We start from the raw sequence: 16,434 nt of genomic DNA, 5'->3' as shown, positions 1-16,434 counted from the left end.
CGAGAAGACTAGTATTCGTTGACTGATGAACAGAGAAGTTGTTTGGATATATGATACCAATCGTGAGACGGCTAGAATGTAGACCATGTTCGAAGTACGCTTACCAGACCCAGTCTTGTGGGTCTGGTAAGCGTAGCATACGATAACCCGCCGATGGCTGTGTTATCGTATGCTCCTGACCGTCTACCATCTTTACTATTCCAATACTGTCGAAGTTTAGCCCTCAGACCATTGTACGTACCGCGCGGTCTTCGACTGAAAGAGCAAGGGTTAGTAAGAGAGTAAGTGAATGGCAAGACATAGGCATCATCACACCACAAGATGGATTAAGAAGAGGTTTATTCATTCTCTTCTTTATGTATTTACGCACTTACGGCTTATACACACTATGTATTAAAACTCAGAGCAATATTATTTTATATGAGCATTGTATAACATGATTATGTTTAAGTTTTCATGTATTATTTCTGACATGTATGTTCATGTTTGCCAAGGACTTTGGAACTGTTTGACTCTTAAGGAGTTGTTAAATAATATCGATAATGGAACTAGCAGACTGCTAGAACATTTTTTCAGTAAAACAGATGGAGTGCAGTCTGGACCCACACTGAAAGATGATTTCAGCTTAGAACATGCTTTGCTCACTACAGCCGTCGTAATGTTGGGATGAGGACCTATGGAAGTAAGCAGAGGAACGTTACGGGGCGCCTCGGCGGTCTGTTCATCCGTTAGAAGTTCGTCAGAGAAAACACTGCTGAAGTGATTGCGGAAGAGATCACAAATAGGAGGTGATGATGTTCCTTGAACACCATCGAGTGACATGTGAGTTGGGAATCCCGTTTCTTTACACTGTTCATTAACGTAGTGCCAAAAGCTTTTTGGGTTTGTCCTAAGACTACTCTGTATCCGATGTTGATATGCTTGGTAGAGAGTCTTATTCAACCATTTATAGCGATGATTTAGATACGAATAGTGCGATCTGAGATGGAGTGAAGGATTTTTGGTCAACTTTTTCGAAGCGGGTCGCTTAGCACATTTAAAGCCTTTCAGGGTGGAATTCGACCATGGTGGATGTAGTGCTTCGCGTTGTGTTTTTTTCGGTATGTACTGGTCAATGTCGTATAAAATAATGTGTGTCCAAGTCGATCGCTACAATCGCTGTTTGATAGTAGAGACATCCAGTCCAATGATGAGAGAAAAGTGTCCATTGCAATGTAATCTCCTTTTTTGAAATCATAGTAGAATGATTCAATAATGTTTGTAAAAGTAACAGTTGGTTGGTAACGAATATGGATTAGAAGAGGAGGATGATGTGATATGAAGTGAAGCCACCATCAGTTCAAGGACTTGCCAGTGGATGCGGGTAGATTTACAGTAGCCCCGATATGACTCATCCATTCACCTTCTTACTATAGCTGTTACCGAAAAGCGAACAAAAAGGGTTGGGCGGATATGTAAGTAGAATCACTTACTCGTATTCCGCGGGAATAAAAGATGCTCTTCCAACCATAATATCCAGTGCATGGATGAAACATATTGCTATACATGCTTGAACCCGCCTGATGGTTTGTTTGAGAAGGGCGCGTCAGACTTATTTCAAACCTTCAGAAGGAAACAAGTTTTCTTCAAGTGACTTGGGCTGGCTATCCACAATCCCTCGTCTAGTCATCAATTCGTCCGATGCCCTGATGCTCCCTCCCCTTTACGCCCCCGCGCAAAATGTTTTATATTGATAAATACAATGAAACATAGTGTAACGAAATTAATATAACATAAAATGATATAATAGATTACAAAATAATATAATATAACATAATATAATATAATATATTTTAATTTAATATAATATAATACAATGTCATACAATATAATATAATATATTATAAAACAACATATGAAATAACAGTTAATGTAGAGTGTCAGTTACGCTCTTCTATCTTCGCAATACTGCAGGAAGTAGAATATTTCTCTTCTAAAAACAATAATAATATCCACATCTATAAAAATAATATATAAATAATATAATAATGAAAATAATAATAAAAACCAATATAATATAGGACAATAAATTATATAATAAATAATAGAATGAATAAAATGATATGTTGCGATATGCTATGATATTATATTACTTGAATTTATATGTCATTTCTCATCCTCTCATTCTGCCATCAACGCATTCCATCGACCAATTGTCACCACAGACACACGTGTAGGCATCAGTGCCGTAGTTGTTCAAATTTCATTGGTTAGTCGTTGACTATGTTGATGGGGCGCCTGGATTTCCGTGGTACAGGGGGCGCATTGCAATTGACTGAAGTTAGATTTTAACGGGGTTTGTTGTTTCTTCATCTTCGTATTTTTGTACACAACAGTTATATAGTTCTAGTATCAGACTTATTTGTTGCGAGCGAGGCGCCGTATTTTCCTCAACAACTCATTTTTAACTCTTTTGTATGTTTCCTGAAGCTCTACAATTGCCACACAAATCAACCATGAAGACTCATTTGCAACAGACATAAGTGTTATCATAATCTGAATGTTAATGTTTCCAAGTACCTAGATGTTGAGATTTCCACTTTCTGTATTTATTATTCTTTCAAAAAAATAGTTCCGATTGCGTGATTTTGAGATAGAGTTCAAAATCTACTTCTTCAAAACTGCACAGAAAGAAATTATGAATTTTACAGGTGACATAATTCTTACTAATTTGCAGCCAAGCAGATATGTGCTTCTGTGGCTCAGTCGACTATCTGGTGTGCTTTGTGATCTAATGTTTTTCGATTCAAGTCGCGTTGTTGCTCTCGATCTTTAGATTTTTGTTATTCCATTCGTTATGAAGCCATGTAATCTCCAAATCACACAATTTTTCATGTTCTTGAATACAAATTTGTGTAAATTATGACGCTCCATTTATATGCATCTGTTAAGATATAAATTCACAAGCATTTTTCGAACTGTGTGAGTCTTTTTATATATCCATAGAAAGCCTGCAGGCTTTTGGTTACATTGAAAACATCTTGCTGCGCAAGTTACGAAATTTCTATTGATGATTTCCATATAGAAGAGAAAAAGTATCTGGTCACGATCAGTTTCAGTTTGTGTCATGTGTGCCACCACACACCGTGCGTTTGAGATATTCATGTTATTTCAGTGTAGCTTAACGCGTGTTTTCCGTCTATCATCAAAAACGATTTGAAATTGCATATTGCACCAAATGCATGATACTTGAGAATATTAGATCATGCCTAACGTGCAACCTAAACTGATGTAGGACATGAAATAGTCGATAACGTAAAAGGCCCCGTGTGTAGTGGAGGATGTACGGAAACCAATTGCCAATTGCACTAAACCTCTGCTACACTTTTTGCACCGATACCACTTCGCAGTTTGGAAGAAACCTGTAAAATTGAATTGAATCAGATGTAACAAAAAGTATCAATCTGAAATTACAAAAATGTACATGCGATTTGATAAAAATGATGCAAGAAATTATCGAAATAAAAAAGATAAGTTCGATTGATAACAACTGTGGAAGCGGTAAGTGAAATTTACGCGCTAAACATGTTAATTTCAATCATTTATGATGGAAAATGCAACTGATATAAAGAAAAATGAGAATTATCTATTTTAAAGTTTACTCTGCATAAAAAATTTAACGGCAACAAAATGAGTATTAATATGTGAATAGATTTTTTGAAATTTATGTTACATTTAATGGAAAATTGTGTCTAATGCAGATTTCCGTTTTCACTGTTTTTGTAAGCATTATGATTCCATTTTATTAACACAGAAAAAATTGTAAATTTTACAGGTGGCACAATTCTACAAACGATATGATTCATAACAACTTAATATGTCAATTGACGCAATATTCCACTCGTGCAGAATTTTACTGGCTTCTAATGTAATATGCACTTGGCTACCAAGTGACGCTGTATGCGTTTAGAGGTATCAATTATTCACTATGCAGATATGTGCTTCTGTGGTTCAGTCGATTAACTGGCGTGCTTTGAGATCTGATGCTTCTTTGTTCAAGTCTCCGCAGTTGCTATCGATATTTTGTTTTTTATTAAATTTGTTTTCAAGCCATGTAATTTTCAAATCACATATATAAATTAGTTTGAAACATGACGCTCCATTTATCTTATAAGATGTAAAATCACAAGATTTTTTTGGACTGAGAAATTTTCAGATTTTTTTGCTGTATAAATTGTCAAATGACGCAAAAATTCCTTTTGTAATGACTTAATGTGGGATTGAAATGAATTTCATTTGTTCTTACTGTAATTTGAGCTTGGTTAGCAAGTGAGACTATATAAATTTGTATGGACCATTTACTCATCAGCGGCTTGGGTAACTCAGTCAACTAACGGACATACTTTGCCATTTAACGATTCTTGGTTGAAGTTACCATTGTTTGCTTTTATTTGTTTTTATTTTTTGTTCATATCGTTGAATTTCATGCCATATAATTTTCAACACTCACAACATTACATGTTTTTCACGTAAGTTTGCGTGAAGCATCAAATAGTGCATGTTTTGCAAATTCTGTGAAAACCTATCTCAATCTTAGTTTGTTTAAAATTGTAGATTGAAGACGGCATTCATTCCTAGCAGCTGTCCCGGATTGTTCTTCACTGTATCAAGCATATGTTTCAAGTCCACGGTTCATGGCCCAAAATCTTTTTATTAGGAATTACAACTGCACTCTTAGAAAAAATGAAATTTACGCTTGACGTAAATTCAAACATGCCATAATTTCTTCGGTGATGACACAATATTACATCTACTAACATGTAAAAATAAACTTCGCGTCTATATCGATGTAAGCTTAAGCTACATTAACTGTGAAGTTACTGATATGACTTATCTTTACATGTTTTGAATCGTGAATGTAAGTGAATCTCGACACTCCATTTATGTGCATCTATAAAGATGTAAACTTTTCTTAGTGTGTGGCATTTTTCCGCGTTTGACGAGTTGTTATTGATAATTTATATTTTAAAATTAATAAAATCCAAGATGACGGCTTTTGGTTTGTGGATATTCTATCAACTCGCTATATAATTAGTGTTTTCGAAACAGGTTTGACAAGTAAGTTATTGTAATTAATGTCATATTATTCTTATGTGGTCTGCCGTGAAATTTTACGGTTACAATTATGCAAGTGACACAATCAATCAACTAGTACGTGTGATTGTCGATATTCAGATATGTAGAAAAAGCATGTCAGTTTTATTCGTATTTACTTCATCCAGTTATGTATGACATTACCCACCAATTTCTTCTGCTAAAAATCAAAGACACTATTCTGGCTTACTGACTTTCCCCTAACGAAGACGATGATTTTGAAAGAACGGAGGTATATAAGCTGGAAAAAAATGGTCAATCAATGCAGAAGCGAAACTGTGGAGGCTATGATCAATTGTTGATAACTCGATGAAACTTTTTGCTATGTCGTTTCCGCCTAAGATATCTGCTACTACCCCAGATAAATCTTGCGTTCTTAAGATTAATTTCTAATTTAAATAAGATAATCTTGGTTAACCTGACATAACTGTTTACAAATTGAAAAGGTGATGGTAGTTTCTACCGAAGAAAGTTTTTGATTTTATTCAAGTTTGAAAAAAAGAAACTTGACAGAACCTTCTAGTCATGTTTTTGAAAATATAAGTAATATGAAAAGGCATCATTATACCACTAGGTTTTTCTTTAATTTTCACATATTACCCTGTAACTCCGAAATTCGGTTCCTGATGAATTTCAATAACAAGCTATGGGACCATAAGACCATTCATTTGAATCTAAGTTGGTGAAAATCGTTTCGGCCACCTCTGAAAAAGTGATTGCGGCGATGGCGATACCAAAAACCTGTTTTAATCCACCTACTGCTGTAATTATGCGTTTCTCATACTAAGCATACTATAATATATAATAATGTAGTATTCTTCAAAATAATTTTCTTCAATTCTTGAAAGAATAACTAAAAACGGTTTGTTTGACCGTCTACTGATAAAAGCTATCAATTGGAGAAAATTTGAGGTGGAATTAGAAAATTTTTTACGGGTTTTCGCCCTTTTTTCAGTGATGGTATAAAATTTTTAACCCACTTTACCCTATATTTCTGGATCCGGAAGTCTTCTTGGTTAGGAAAATTATCAGAAATAAAAGAATAAAGAACGCAACATCTGTTTCAACGAATTGGATTTAGCCATGAACTAACAAGACCTATCCCGGAATCCGTTGTTGGATTCAGATTCGTACTTGAAATTTCAGTTAAACTGTTATAATACTTTTCGTTTGAATCAAAATTTGTGCAAACTAGCCAAGCAGTTATTGTGAAAAATTTGTCAAATATTTTGACACACATCTACACGAATATTTTACCAGCTAGACTAATTCAAATGATGGCTCTTATTACCGTTCTCATTTCCACTTTCACATTCACTTCACTTACATGTCACTTCACTTGATTTTACCTATTACCGGTATCACGCATAGTGAAGTGATCACTGTGATGGAAAAAACGAATTTTTTCAACAAAATGTTGGTGGCGTGATGTTCATAATGGCATCAAGTTCATTTAAGTAATTACTTTTGTCTCTGAAGCGAATTCCGTAATAAGGACCTACATTCACTTCACTTGATTTCCACTGTGAAGTGATACCCATAATAAGGGTCACACTCACTTCACTTGGCTTTCACCGTGTAGTGACCGATATAGGGCAGTTGAACCAATAGTCGTCTCATTAGTCAGGACATCACAATATTTATCCGATTACTCGTTCTTCAGCACACATATGATGCTCTCGGAGCCAATATCTTCGCCAATGCAGCCCTAACCATCAAAATTAGTGTGAAAATGAACTATACTTCTGTTATGAAAACGTGAAAATCGGAGCAGAATGCATATATTTACTTCTTATTCTTTGAACCAATGCACAGTATGAAAAAAATAGATCAAAAACGCTACGACTTTTTGGAGGCAGATTACCACAAAGCATTTTTTGATGTAAAATGGTCAGTAAAATCGATTCTACGTACTTAGAAGGACCGCACTAAATGCTATCATGTTCATTTTACCTCAAGGTCGCTTTTGTCGTGAATACTTTACTATGAGGCGCCTTTTACAAATTTCCCCTCTGAGAGAGTTGAGTTTTTGATCGTGAATATCTCTTATGGTATCTAACGTATCGACATAATTTTTGCTACATGCCATCAGAAATATCATCATCAATTTATGATAACATTTTCAGTTGTATGACATAATCACAAATAATTCAAAATTAAAGTGTTCTTAAATTTTTGGTATAAACGAAAGAAAAGTCATGACGTCTTTCTCGTACCTGGGTAGGTATAAAACGCTAATACTTGATATATTTCGTTCAGCTCAGGTTCAAGTATCAAAAATTCAGTTCGACATTTCATCAATTGCGTTCAGTATTTAATCCCTTCAAAGAAGATCGATTGCGTCATCCTGCTGCTTATCGTTTGTATTTTAACAAAATAAGTGGAAAATAATGGGGAACATTACGCAAAATCAGCCCTTCTAATGGATTTAAATATTATCTAAAGAACTATTAGAAATACTTATCTGGTGTAATAGCTATGCAAATCAGAAGTGAATATAACCAGTTTAGTGAAGGTTTACAGTTTAATTGATTCTAATTGAAAAATTTTCGCATTTTCCCCGGCTTTTTTAATTAGATTTTGGTAGTGTCAGATGTTTTAATGTTCATTATATTTGCATTAATATAAATTTCAAAATTTTTCGTATTGAATAAAAAAGTTGAACGTATATGTCCTCCTTTTTTATCATGAAGAACTATATAAATTATTTCATAATATTGAACTGTATGTCAGAACGTTTGATGTAACTAATCCGTACTTGAGTGCAGTACATCGTTTCAAACTCTAGTAAAGAAAGAGAAAGCTTTCACAATTCACATAATCGATTAACTAACTGATAGTCGGAAGTGTACCAGTTTAATTCCTATTCAAGTCATCCAGTTATGTCTCTGACATTACCCACCCTTCTTTTTGTACTGGATTGTAATAATGTTTAACTATATAACATATCACAGAAGAAGTTTCAGAAGACCGAATAGAATGTTTCTGATGTAAAAAGGTCTGACAAATCATCGGCATATAGTTTTAATGACAGCAGGAAACTCGTTGTACCGTTTTCAATCTACAATCCAGAAGCAGATCCAAAACGATCTATCAATATTGGTTCACATTACGTAGGAAACTGCAGAAATCCAAGTACATACAATAGGATTGGTAGTACTAGCCCTTTTAATCCGTTTTACACCAATTTATTTCATAAATCGTATCAAACGTATCGCATTCCGAAAAGAGGCTTATTGCGGTTGATTAAAATAGACTGATATTACGTAGAAAGCACTAAAAATTAGATTACAAATAAATTCAGTGATCGCATGATTCATGTTATACCGTTTCACACCAATATTGATAGGATAAATTGGAGTAACACGGTATAATATGATTCGTGCGGTCATTGACTCTATTTGTAATCTACTTTTTATGGTATTCTACACAATATCAGTCGATTTCGACCGCAGTAAGCCTTCTTTTGAAATGCGAAAGAAAGTTTAATTAATGGTACGATTTATGGAATTGATTGGAGTAAAACGTGTTAAATGAGCTAGTATTGCCATTCCCATGGTATCTATGTAGTTGGATCACTGAAGTTTTCTAAGTAATATGGACCACTATGGCTAGGTCGCATTGATCCTGCTTCAGGATCGTAAATCAGAATTGATCTTAAAATTAAGTTTGAAGGAAAGCTGGGGTAGAACGATGTTACACGATTCATGGGATCATGGAAACTACCTGTTAATTGGTTTGTAGGGCGTAACATCGAACTATCTTGGTTTAACATAATTGATTTTTCAGGGTTTTACAGTTAGTGAGGTAGGAAAAAAGAAAAATTTGGGGCAAAACGGCCATGATCGTGAATTTTGCGGCTATTCTAATTGTCATAAATCGATTCTACGGTCAATTCTACATAAGATAAACCTACTTTGAAAATATTTTCAAAGATTTCTATGAAATTATTGAGTAAAGTCGCGTTTTTCATCCTTTTTCCCACAGTGCAATGTATTAATCAAAGACAGCAGATATCATCATTAGTAATGATCCTAAAATGTTAAATTAGTGGTAAACCTGAGATGGTCTAGGATACAGATACCCTACGAAACTCAACCTCGTTTTAAAATATGGTTGATGCAATTGTTGCATAGTTTTCAAAATGAGAAAAACTAAAGGCACGTCTCACTACCCATGAAATACAGTATCTATTCATACCCTAATGGCAACGACAAATGGAGCTAGAATCTTTCTACAGACAACTTTATTCATAAAAATGTCATTTAATACATGCTGGGTACAGTTAACGTATACGCGGCACAATATTATAATCCAGTCTACCCTAGTTCATTATCAATATTTTGGCAATTGATTATTTTCCATTTTAGTCAAATTGCCTAAATGTATGCAATTTCGTACTACGCGTCTTGTACACAAACGAGTATACATTGACAGAAACTACCAGCAAACAGCTTTTCGTATTAATACAACTTGTCATATCATTGAAAAAAATCATAATGTCTTCAAGTGGCTATCATAGTCTATAGCGTTAAAAGTGTTAGATATTTTGAAATCAGGAGATCGAAGTTCGAAACCGGTCATGAATAAAACCATTATAGAATTTTTTTATGTTGTTGTCAATAAAATCACTAAAATGTAAATTCCCGATCGATGATGTTTTACCCTTTCTATTTTTAGCCTTTGTTCGCGGTGTTTTCAGTAATGTCGAAGCAGATCAGTAACTGATTATGCTTTTCAATTTTGTTTTCATTATTTGGCAGTAGAACAAACTGAGAATAAGTTTTGTTATCAACTAGAAAAATTCCATATCTCTTTTCGATTTCAGTATGTTTTTCGATATTATAGTACTATTTATCTGCTTCCGATTTTGATTTTTTAACTTTTAAGGCGACCAATACTAAGCAAATTGAGTAACCGATAAATACGAATATCACATCAAATTCGGAAGAAAATGTTCATTTTAGCGCTTAGTGGATAGCTTTTTAAGAAAACAAATTCCATTTATTTCCACAATATTTAAAATTTCCTAACTATTTCCCACTAATGTCACGAAATAGTAACATACACAGATACTATTAGTGGGAGGAAAGTGCGGTGCTATCTTTGTTGTACAAGTACAGGTGAATAATTTTACATCTTACAGATAACTCATTTAACTAAGTTACATTTAAATAAATGGTAGATTGGAATGTTTATATTTACATATATTCCTAAACTTTCAGCTACGTTTAGTTTCTATCGGTTAGATGTTTAATTTTAATGTGATTCGTTGTAAACTCATAATTTTCTAAGCATGTTCAGCTATTTTTGACTTGGAATGATAACCTTATCTAATTCCTCCGAAGTGCACTTTGTTTATATGATCCGGATTTTTTCAAAGTATCTCTATGGTCTTATGTAGATCCTAGTATTATTCTTACGGAAAACCAAATCTAGACCAAAACTTTTTAGTTTTGTTTTGGGCATGGCATGGCTGAAATCTATTGAAATTATTTTTAATTTTTCTGATGGTTGGGTTGAAGTAGTAAGTGATTGTTTTTCAACAGTTTTTCTTTTTATCAAAAATTGTTTGAATTAATTGCTCCGAATATTAATTGAGCTTTCCAATATCGAGAATGTATTTTTTCTCGTTTCTTACCACATTTTCTCCATGGGCTACGTTATGCATTCAATAAATCATATGGTGAAAAGCTGCCATTTTATGCTGATGAGAATAATTAGAAGTATAACGTATAATACTTTCCGTATTAGTTAGCTTTCTATATATCAAAAAGGATAAGTTTTCCGTCTTCCTCGTGATTAAAATGTCTAAGAAGTCTGCTGTTATTTGCTTCTTCACAAGTGAATTTAATGCTTTTGTTCATGTTATCGAATGGTGAACTACCTCACTATGTATTGAGTAGGTATTTAATCAAAATGATAAAATTGCATAAAGTCTCATCTCAGAAGCATATAAGAAATTGGAAAATATCAATGAAATTTAATTCTACTATACCGACCTTGCACTATATAAGGCCGAGTTTTAAGAAAAGATGCCAGTATTTATAATAATTCATCTCGTTCAAAATTATTGAAATTGATCATTTCTTATTCAAAACCTCATTATTGTCCAATTTTTCAATAAAGACAACTTAAAGCTACTAAAAGCTGTTAATGAAGATTACAAACAGTTATAAATGCTAGTATATTTTATGTTTGAATATAATAACTTTTAGAAAAATTGTTGTTAAGGCAGCACTGCTCAAAGCTGACTTGTGCATTGCTTCCTCCCGAGATTCTATTTATAGAACTCACAAACAAAGAAATAATTTGCGCTCCATTTATGCTTCCGAAAGCTTTGTAGTATTAGGTAAAAAAAAATTCGTTCTGCACCCTGATGTCAATCCTGAGGCACTCCTTACTTATGCTATTTATTTAGCTTGAAAATAAATAATGATTTGCGCCTCAGTAGAATTATATACAGTATTTAAAAAGATTTCCACCATACGCCCGGAATAAGTTTTAAGAGCACCCTTTTCAATTCTCCTACCGTGATTCTGCGCACTTAAAACATTCCTAAGGCATCCTTCCAAATTAGGCGTACAAGATTTTTTTTGCTTGAAAATAGATAGTGATTTGCGCCCTCAGTTGGATCATTTGATGTATTTTAAAATACTTCCACCCTGCGCCCTGGAATCATTTCTGAAGCGTCCTTCCAAATTATCTTTACAAGATGTTATTTATTTAGCGTGAAAACATATAAAAACTTGCGCCCTCACTAGGATTATTTTATATATTTAAAAATACTTTCATCCTTCACTCCTTCATTTCCCTATCGTGATTCTGCGCCTTAGAATAATTCCTGAGGTGCCCTTCCAAATTATCTTTACAAGATGTTATGTATTAAGCTTGAAAATAAGTAATAAGTTGCGTCCTCAGTTGGATCAATTAATGTATTTAAAAATAAGTAATAAGTTACGCATTCAGTTGGATCAATTAATGTTTTCAAAAACTTTTTCATTCTGCGCCCTGAAATCTATTGTATGTATATCTTTTCCATTTTCCTGCGCCCTGGAACTATTACTAAGGCAACCTTCCAAATTATCCTTACAATATGTAATTTTTTAGCTTGAAAATAAGTAATAATTTGTGCCCTCTTCTTACTATTATTTAATGTATTTAAAATACTTTCATCCTGCGCCCTGGAATTAATTATATGGGCGCCCTTTTCAATTCTCTTACCGTGATTCTGCGTCCTAAAATCATTCCTAGTGCGCCCTTCCAAATTGTCCTCACAAGACGTTATTCATTAAGCTTGAAAACAAATAAAATCTTGCGCCCTCACTGGGATTATTTTATGTATTCAAAAATACTCTCATTCTGCGCCCTGAAATCTATTTCCACTTTCCTCTCGTGATTCTGTGCCCTGGAATTATTCCTAAGGCGCCCTTCCAAATTATCCTTACAAGGTTTTTTTTAGCTTGAAAATTAGTTATAATTTGCGTCCTCCCTACGATTATTTAATGTATTTAAAATACTTTCATCCTGCGCCCTAAAATAATTATATCGGCACCCTTTTCAATTCTCTTACCGTGATTCTGCACCCTAAAATCATTCCTATTGCGCCCTTCCAAATTATCCTTACAAGATGATATGTATAGCTTGAAAACAAATAAAAACTTGCGCTCTCAGTTGGATTAATTATTAAATTTAAAAATACTTTCATCCTGTGCCCTGGAATTGATTTTATGGACGCCCTTTTCAATTCTCTTATCGTGATTCTGCGCCCTAGAATCATTCCTAGTGCGCCCTTCCAAATTGTCCTTACAAGATGTTATTTATTAAGCTTGAAAACAAATAATATCTTGCGCCCTCACTTGGATCACTTTATGTATTTGAAAATACTATCATTCTGCGCCCTGAAATCTATTATTTCCATTTTCCTCTTGTGATTCTGAGCCCTGGAACTATTCCTTAGGCGCCCATCCAAATTATCCATACAAGATGTTTTTTAGCTGGTAAATAAGTTATAATTTGTGCCCTCACTACGATTATTTAATGTATTAAAAATATTTTCATCCTGCGCCCCGGAATTAATTATATGGGCGCCCTTTTCAATTCTCTTATTGTTATTCTGCGCCCTAGAATCATTCCTATTGCGCCCTTCCAAATTATCCTTACAAGACGTTATTTATTTGGATAGGAGGTAATTAATTATTTGCGCCATCAGCAGGATATTTTACTCTAATCAAGATTACTTTAATCCTGCGCCCTGAGAGCAATTATGTGGGCGCCTTTTTCAATTCTCCTACCATGATTCTGCGCCCTGGAATCATTTCCAAAGCGCCCTTCCAAATTATCCAAACAAGATGTTATTGATTTAGATTGAAAATAAATAATGATTTGCGCTCTCAAAAGGATATTTTACTTTAATCAAGATTACTTTCATCCTGCGCTCTGAGAGTAATTATGTGGGCGCCTTTTTCAAGTCGCCTACCGTGAGTCGGCGCCCTGCAATCATTTCCAAAGCGCCCTTTCAAATTATCCATACAAGATGTTATTTTGTTAGATTGAAAATAAATAATGATTTGCGCCCTCAGAAGGATATTTTACTTTAATCAAGATTACTTTCATCCTGTGCCTGAGAGCAATTATGTGAGCTCCTTTTTCAATTCTCCTACCGTGAGTCGGCGCCCTGGAATCATTTCCAAAGCGCCCTTTCAAATTATCCATACAAGATGTTATTTTGTTAGATTGAAAATAAATAATGATTTGCGCCCTCAGAAGGATATTTTACTGTAATCAAGATTACTTTCATCCTGCGCCCTGAGAACAATTATGTGGGCGCCTTTTTTAATGCTCCTACCGTGAATCTGCGCCCGGGAATCATTTCCAAGGCGCCCTTCCAAATTATCCATACAAGATGTTATATATTTAGATGGAAAATGAATAATGATTTGCGCTCTCAGAAGGATATTTTACTTTAATCAAGATTACTTTCATCCTGCGCCCTGAGAGCTATTATGTGGGCGCCTTTTTCAATTCTGCTACCGTGAGTCTGAGCCCTGGAATTATTTCCAAAGCGCCCTTTCAAATTATCCATACAAGATGTTATTTTGTTAGATTGAAAATAAATAATGATTTGCGCCCTCAAAAGGATATTTTACTTTAATCAAGATTACTTTCATCCTGCGCCCTGAGAGCAATTATGTGGGCGCCTTTTTCAATTCTCCTACCATGATTCTGCGCCCTGGAATCATTTCCAAAGCGCCCTTCCAAATTATCCAAACAAGATGTTATTGATTTAGATTGAAAATAAATAATGATTTGCGCTCTCAAAAGGATATTTTACTTTAATCAAGATTACTTTCATCCTGCGCCCTGAGAGTAATTATGTGGGCGCCTTTTTCAAGTCGCCTACCGTGAGTCGGCGCCCTGGAATCATTTCCAAAGCGCCCTTTCAAATTATCCATACAAGATGTTATTTTGTTAGATTGAAAATAAATAATGATTTGCGCCCTCAGAAGGATATTTTACTGTAATCAAGATTACTTTCATCCTGCGCCCTGAGAACAATTATGTGAGCGCCTTTTTTAATGCTCCTACCGTGAATCTGCGCCCGGGAATCATTTCCAAGGCGCCCTTTTAAATTATCCATACAAGATGTTATTTATTTAGATGGAAAATGAATAATGATTTGCGCCCTCAGAAGGATATTTTACTTTAATCAAGATTACATTCATCCTGCGCCCTGAGAGCAATTATGTGGGCGCCTTTTTCAATTCTGCTACCGTGAGTCTGAGCCCTGGAATTATTTCCAAGGCGCCCTTTCAAATTATCCATACAAGATGTTATTGATTTAGATTGAAAATAAATAATGATTTGCGCCCTCAGAAGGATATTTTAATTTACTTAAGATTACTTTCATACTGCGCTCTGAGAGCAATTATGTGGGCGCCTTTTTCAATTCTCCTACCATGAGTCTGCGCTCTGGAATCATTTTCAAGGCGCCCTTTCAAATTATCCATACAAGATGTTATTTATTTAGATTGAAAATAAATAATGATTTGCGCCCGCAGAAGGATATTTTACTTTAATCAAGATTACTTTCATCCTGCGCCCTGAGAGCTATTATGTGGGCTCCTTTTTCAATTCTCCTACCGTGAGTCTGAGCCCTGGAATCGTTTCCAAAGCGCCCTTCCCAATTATCCATACAAGATGTTATTGATTTAGATTGAAAATAAATAATGATTTGGGCTCTTGAAAGGATATTTTACTTTAATCAAGATTACTTTCATCTTGCGCCCTGAGAGCAATTATGTGGGCACCTTTTTTAATTCTCCTTCCGTGAGTCTGCACTCTGGAATTATTTCCAAAGCGCCCTTCCAAATTATCCATACAAGATGTTATTTAGTTAGATTGAAAATAAATAATGATGCGCCCCCTTAGAAAGATATTTTAATAAAATCAAGATTACTTTCATCCTGCGCCTTGGAACAATTTATGTGGGCGCTTTTTTCAATTCTCCTACCGTGAGTCTGCGCCCTGGAATCATTTCCAAGGTGCCCTTCCAAATTATCCATACAAGATGTTATTTATTTAGATTGAAAATAAATAATGATTTGCGCCCTCATAAGGATATTTCATTATAATCAAGATTACTTTCAGCCGGCACCTTTTTCAATTGTATTATTATTTTTTTTGCACCCTTCATGTTACTTGAATCAGTCATTATCAAAATTAAAAAAAAAAATTTTTCGGTTGCAGTTTCAAGAGCTGGTTAGTCACTGACCGCAACTACAGCACTGGTAGGCATGAAACAGGAACCAGTGAGGACAAAGCTCACCTTGTGACGACCTTGATATTTAGTTGAAAGTTACTTTAAAAATGATAACTTATCAGGAAAACAAATTTATATTTTGCGCAGAGGTACATAGTACAACTCATAATAAACCCTATAATGTAATATAATATAATATAATATAATATAATATAATATAATATAATATAATATAATATAATATAATATAACATAATATAATATAATATAATATAATATAATATAATATAATATAATATAATATAATATAATATAATATAATATAATATAATATAATATAATATAATATAATATAATATAATATAATATAATATAATACAATATAATGCAATACAATATAACATAATATAATAGAATACAATATAATATAATAAAATATAATATAATATAATACAATAAAATATGATATAATGCAATGCAGTATAATACCATACAACATAGTATATAATAAGTTAAAATAGTGTAAGACGATAATATAT

At 33.9% G+C, this 16,434-nt stretch overlaps 1 protein-coding gene across 1 annotated transcript in view; it reads right to left on the bottom strand.

Moving 5' to 3' along the window:
* The window catches only part of LOC131432302 (muscle M-line assembly protein unc-89-like), a 582,923-nt gene that overhangs the window by 289,238 nt on the left and 277,251 nt on the right, over positions 1-16,434 (bottom strand). The gene's annotated exons all lie outside the window — the stretch shown is intronic.

The sequence above is a fragment of the Malaya genurostris genome, chromosome 2 (assembly GCF_030247185.1).
Source record: "Malaya genurostris strain Urasoe2022 chromosome 2, Malgen_1.1, whole genome shotgun sequence".
Taxonomy (NCBI): domain Eukaryota; kingdom Metazoa; phylum Arthropoda; class Insecta; order Diptera; family Culicidae; genus Malaya; species Malaya genurostris.
The sequence above is the reverse complement of the archived record's forward strand: the minus strand, read 5'-3'. Positions and strand labels throughout refer to the sequence as shown.